The sequence below is a fragment of the Musca domestica genome, unplaced genomic scaffold (genome assembly GCF_030504385.1).
Source record: "Musca domestica strain aabys unplaced genomic scaffold, Musca_domestica.polishedcontigs.V.1.1 26, whole genome shotgun sequence".
In the NCBI taxonomy this organism is placed as follows: domain Eukaryota; kingdom Metazoa; phylum Arthropoda; class Insecta; order Diptera; family Muscidae; genus Musca; species Musca domestica.
Window position 1 is genome coordinate 4,336,841 of NW_026712283.1, and position 6,973 is coordinate 4,343,813.

Here is a 6,973-nt window from a genome sequence, read left to right on the forward strand (position 1 = left end):
AATGGGTAATGAGTAAAGGATTAATACGTATGATTTTGTCCTTAGAGCTCCTTGTTTGTTCGAGGTTTCTAAACTTTGGATTTATAATTCCATCCCGTCTAAGAAACGGATACAAAAGGTTTTCTCACCCAAAATCTCCTCAAATATCATTGTAATATCTAACATCTTGTAGGGCATTGAGTTCTTCCTCAATATTTCACTCCTCCCTTCTCCTTGAAATAATACACAAGAAGCATTAAGGATAAAGTTTTTCCTAAACGGAAATGCAATGTCATGCATGAATTTGCCATTTTGGGTTCATTAAAGTTTTCGTTTTGCATACATTTCCACATTTCCACGTTTCACTTTCCCATTTGACATTCACACACTCACCTGTGTGGCAGCCAGGACAACACCCCCACACACATTTACATTCATATCGAATTCAAAAGGAATCGATTCAATGTGAAATGAATTCGTATTGTTGTCATGCTTTTCCTGAATTCGTTGTCGCTCTGGGTCTGTCTTTGTTCCGGAGGTCTTTGAACAATTTTTGACATTCCAACATTTGGAGATATTATATTACATCTGCGGTTGAGACGGGGGGAGTGAGGGATATGACGACAACACCTAAGACAGCAAGGAACTTTGGCTGCTTAGCCAATCATTGTAAATGCCATGGTTGTGGTATGTGTGAGTGTGTGAGGACATTTTGGTTTCTCAGTCCTGTCAGCCAGTCATACGTCTTCGAAAGTAGCTTAGGAATATTCACATAAGTTTTTTTTTTTTTTTGTAAAGGAATTCATATTCAAATATTCACAGAGGACAATGAAACGACTATTATTCCTCAAAAAAAATACTCTTAAAAATATACGTTTTTTTAGTCCTTGAAAAAAAATATTCTTTAAAAAATCCTGTTGGTTCTTGAAAATTTTTTTTGAAAAATCCAAGTTTCTGTTGGTCGTTGAAAAAATATTTTTGAAAAATCCAAGTTTCTGTTGATCCTTGAAAAAATATTCTTTAAAAAATCTACGTTTCTGTTGATCCTTAAAAAAATACTCTTTAAAAAATCCACGTTTTTGTTGGTTCTTGAAAAAATATTCTTTAAAAAATCCACGTTCTAGAGATCCTTAAAAAATATTCTTTAAAAAATCCACGTTCTAGAGATCCTTAAAAAATATTCTTTAAAAAATCCACGTTCTAGAGATCCTTAAAAAATATTCTTTAAAAATTCCACGTTCTAGAGATCCTTAAAAAAATATTCTTTAAAAAATCCACGTTCTAGAGATCCTTAAAAAAATATTCTTTAAAAAATCCACGTTCTAGAGATCCTTAAAAAAATATTCATTAAAAAATCCAGGTTCTAGAGATCCTTAAAAAATATTCTTTAAAAAATCCACTTTCTAGAGATCCTTAAAAAAAAAATTCTTTAAAAAATCCACGTTCTAGAGATCCTTAAAGAATATTTTTTAAAAAATCCCCGTTCTAGAGATCCTTAAAAAATATTCTTTAAAAAATCCACGTTCTAGAGATCCTTAAAAAATATTCTTTAAAAATCCACGTTCTAGAGATCCTTAAAAAAATATTCTTTAAAAAATCCACGTTCTAGAGATCCTTAAAAAAATATTCTTTAAAAAATCCACGTTCTAGAGATCCTTAAAAAAATATTCATTAAAAAATCCAGGTTCTAGAGATCCTTAAAAAATATTCTTTAAAAAATCCACTTTCTAGAGATCCTTAAAAAAAAAATTCTTTAAAAAATCCACGTTCTAGAGATCCTTAAAGAATATTTTTTAAAAAATCCCCGTTCTAGAGATCCTTAAAAAATATTCTTTAAAAAATCCACGTTCTAGAGATCCTTAAAAAATATTCTTTAAAAAATCCACGTTTCTGTTGGTCTTTGAAAAATATTTTTCAAAAAATCCACGTTCTGTTGATCCTTCAAAAAATATTATTTAAAAAATCCTGTTGGTCCTTGACAATTTTTTTTGAAAAATCCAAGTTTCTGTTGGTCGTTGAAAAAATATTTTTGAAAAATCCAAGTTTCGGTTGTTCCTCGAAAAAATATTCTTTAAAAAATCCAAGTTTCTTTTGATCCTTGAAAAAATATTCTTTAAAAATTCCACGCTTCTGTTGATCCTTGAAAAAATATTCTTTAAAAAATCTACGTTTCTGTTGATCCTTAAAAAAATACTTTTTAAAAAATCCACGTTTCTGTTGGTTCTTGAAACAATACACGTCCTGCTTGTCCTTAAAAAAATATTCTTTAAAAGTCACTGAATTCTGCTGAATCTCATCATATCCTAAAGGTTATCCTCTCCTCATTTATGAAAAATGCTACTAATTTGTTGAACAATTAAAACATTAACCCCCACCCTTACCAAACCTCACCCTCTGACCCCAGCAACTGATTATATAACATTTTGCTGCATCCAATGCAGCAAACACAGAATCTCTCTCGCTCCCCAGGAATTGTGCATCCTTGGAAACTTTTGAAAAAAATCCAATTTAAACTGTGCATCGAAACTCGGCAAAGAGATCAAAAAGTGAAATTACTGTCATAACATGAAATGTCCTTATATTAGCCTTAAATTACATTTGTTGCCAGCCAATAAGTTTTCGATGCCAGGATCCCCGGTATGTGTTAAAGTTGGGTTTCCTTCAATGTTCAATGATGTCGTTAGTTCCGAGACCCTCCTCTCCCCTCTTCCAACTTTCTATCAGTTTTCATTTAGTTTGCAACAAAATGACTTGGGAAACCTTCAGCACGTCCTGCCAAGGACTGTTGCTTGTTGGCCAGTTCACAAAATCAAACCAGCAGACGAAGAGGACGAAGCAGATTGGTTACAAAACCATGGCACGTTTTTGTCATATAAACCATCTTCATTACTTGGAATTATTTGCTTAAAAATTTTCTGCGCCATGATTTGTGAATGTTGTTGTTGTTGTTGCTGTTGATCTCCTGTGGTTAGGTAATGTGGTTAAATGCAGGGAAAACTAAAAAGTTTGCACAACATTTTTGGTTATAGTGTACACACACCCATAGCCAAAAAGAATTTCAATCCTTTCCTGCAATAGCCAGTTAGCAATGGAAACCATTTCCTGGCATGACATGGCCATTAAAGAATATCAATGAACAGTCCAAAAAGGAACGACAGGCAGACAGAGAGAAACCGATGCACAGGGCTTCCAAGTCTGTCCACGGGTATGTGTGTGTGGTTGCAGTTGCATCAGGACAAAGTTTTATGAAATATCCACCACAAGCGTTGACTCAAAGAAAGTAGAGAGAGAATAAAATAAAAGGAGACGACGGACAACAAAACGAAGCAATAAATTTTCATTACTTTGTAGAAAATATAATAAACTATTGACAACCCTGGCAGGAGGCGGCGACGACAACTAGGACTAGCAACAGCCACAAGAAAAATTGGAAATGTATTTAACATAACAAAAATGGATATGGAAAAAGTTACTGCAAGGATGAACCAGCGAGGATTTTTTAAAGGACCAACAGAACAGATGATTTTTTAAAGAATATTTTTTCAAGGACCAAACAGAAGCGTGGATTTTTAAAAGAAAATTTTTTAAGGACCAACAGAAGCCTGGGTTTTTAATGAACATTTTTCAAGGATTTTTTAAAGAATATTTTTTAATGAATATTTTTTCAAGGTCCAACGGAAGCCTGGATTTTTTAAAGAATATTTTTTTATGAATATTTTTTCAAGGACCAACAGAAGCCTGGATTTTTTAAAGAACATTTTTTTATAAATATTTTTTCAAGGACCAACAGAAGCCTGAATTTTTTAAAGAATATTTTTCCAAGGACCAACAGAACGTGGATTTTCAAGGAATATTTTTTCAAGGACCAACAGAAACGTGGATTTTTTAAAGAATATTTTTGAAAAGGACCAACAGAAGCGTGGATTTTTTAAAGAATATTTTTGAAAAGGACAAACAGAAGCGTGGATTTTTTAAAGAATATTTTTGAAAAGGACTAACAGAAACGTGGATTTTTAAAGAATATTTTTTCAGGACCAACTGAAGCGTGGATTTTTAAAAGAAAATTGTTTAAGGACCAACAGAAGCCTGGGTTTTTAATGAACATTTTTCAAGGATTTTTTAAAGAATATTTTTTAATGAATATTTTTTCAAGGTCCAACGGAAGCCTGGATTTTTAAAAGAATATTTTTTTATGAATATTTTTTCAAGGACCAACAGAAGCCTGGATTTTTTAAAGAACATTTTTTTATAAATATTTTTTCAAGGACCAACAGAAGCCTGAATTTTTTAAAGAATATTTTTCCAAGGACCAACAGAACGTGGATTTTCAAGGAATATTTTTTCAAGGACCAACAGAAACGTGGATTTTTTAAAGAATATTTTTGAAAAGGACCAACAGAAGCGTGGATTTTTTAAAGAATATTTTTGAAAAGGACAAACAGAAGCGTGGATTTTTTAAAGAATATTTTTGAAAAGGACTAACAGAAACGTGGATTTTTAAAGAATATTTTTTCAGGACCAACTGAAGCGTGGATTTTTTAAAGAATATTTTTTCAGGACCAACTGAAGCGTGGATTTTTTAAAGAATATTTTTTTTCAGGACCAACTGAAGCGTGGATTTTTTAAAGAATATTTTTTCAGGACCAACTGAAGAGTGGATTTTTTAAAGAATATTTTTTCAGGACCAACTGAAGCGTGGATTTCTTAAAGAATATTTTTTCAGGACCAACTGAAGCGTGGATTTCTTAAAGAATATTTTTGAAAAGGACTAACAAAAACCTGGATTTTTTAAAGAATATTTTTTCAGGACTAACAGAAACCTGGATTTTTTAAAGAATATTTTTGAAAAGGACCAACAGAATCGTGGATTTTTTTTAGAATATTTTTTAAAGACCAACAGAACGGTGGATTTTTTAAAGAATACTTTTTAAGGACCAACAGAATCGTGGATTTTTTAGAATATTTTTTAAAGACCAACAGAACGGTGGATTTTTTAAAGAATATTTTTTAAGGACCAACAGAAGCGTGAATTTTTTAAAGAATATTTTTTCAAGGACCAACAGAAGCGTGGATTTTTTAAAGAATATTTTTTCAACGACCAACAGAAACGTGGATTTTTTAAAGAATATTTTTTCAAGGTCCACAAGAAGCGAAGATTTTTTAAAGAACATTTTTGAAAAGGACCAACAGAAGCGTGGATTTTTTAAAGAATATTTTTGAAAAGGACCAACAGAAGCGTGGATTTTATGAGGTCCTACAGAAAGTTGATGTTTCAAGGATCACTAGACAGTGGACCTTCAAACATTGATTTTTAAGGATTAATTTTTCAAGGACCAAACGTGGATTCTTAAAAAATATTTTTTCAAGTAACAAAAGTAGATTTTTTAAAATTATTTTTTCAAGGACCAATCGACCTTCAAGCTTGAATTTTTTAAGATTATTGTTTTCAAGGGCCAACAGACCTTTCAGCGCAGATTTTTTAAGTTTATTTTTTCAAGGACCAAAAGACTTTGAAACATGCATTTTTAATTTTTTTCAACAACCAACAGACCTTCGAACGTGAATTTTTTAAATAATTTTTTCAACGACCAACGGACCTTCTATCGCACATAGTGAGATAAAAAAACTACAACGCCATATTTTTTACATTTTTTTTTAATTTTATTGAATGAATGCAATAAATGTCGGAAATAGCATCAATTCTTAGAATAAGTTTAGATTTGTTCGAATTGGCCACCTTTGGCACGAATTACGGCCTTTAAACGGCCAATGAAACCGCCACAAGCCGCCCGAATGTTGCTCTGCGGTATTTTGGCCCATTCCCGGTGAAGCGCTTGTTTGAGGTGATCGACACTTTTGTATTGTTTAGTGTCAACCTTGCTTTCCAAAATTCTCCAGACACAATCCAATCCGTTGGGCTGGTATCCGGAGATTTTGGTGGCCATTGAGCGCTGGAAATTAAGCGAGTAACCTCATTCTGTAACCATTCTTGGGTGGCGCGTGCTGAGTGCGATGGTCTTGAGTCCTGTTGGAATGTCCAAGGTCCGCGGGCAAAATGTTTGCGTATCCAAGGCTTTAATATACCCTCCAGAATATTTTCGCGATAATAATAGATATTTATTCTGATGCCCCGGTCGATTAATATGAGCGGAGAGCGACCATCGGCTGTTATGGCGGCCCACACCATCACCATGGCCGGTGCTTGAGTTCGTTCTGGTGGCCAACCGAGGGTGCACATTTTTAGCTGACCTCTTTGACAAGTAAACACGATCTATTTGTTTGTTTACAAACTGCTGGACAACGAATGTTTTCTCATCGGAGAAAACCAAATCCGGCAGTTCACCACTTTCGGCTAAGCGAAGCGACTCTTTAGCTCTTTTGAGTCTATTTTCTTTCTGTTGCGGTGTAAGTTCTTGAACTTTTTGGAATTTCAATGGCTTTACCCCGAGCTCATTTTTCAATATTTGCCGAATGGAATATTGTGATATGTTCAGCTCTCGAGCCATTTCTCGGCCACTGCGACACGGGTTTCGATAAAGTCGCTTCTTTACTTTTCGAACCATTTCTTTTGATGTTGCTGTTTTCTTCCGTACACTTCCTTGACGTCGGGCTACGCTACCAGTATCAAGATAACGAGTGATGGCACAAGACTCTAAAGATTTATCCACACTTAAATGCTGGAGTGCTCTAACGATAGCCACTTGTGGTTTTCCAGCCAAATATAAAGAAATCACATAATCACGCTTGAATTCCATCACAAATAACTTTTTTTTCTGGAAAACTCTCACCAAAATGCTTTTGTACGCTTGTAAACAATATAATGAGCTGTCACTGGAATAATTTTAACAGCTGTCGGACGAGTGGCTTAGAAACGACAGCAGTCTGAAGTTGGTTGCAGTTTTTTCAAACAAAATGGATATGGGAACGTGTTGAAATAAAAATATTTAAAATCAGGCAAAAGTTTCTGCAAGGATGGATCAAAATAACGTGGAAT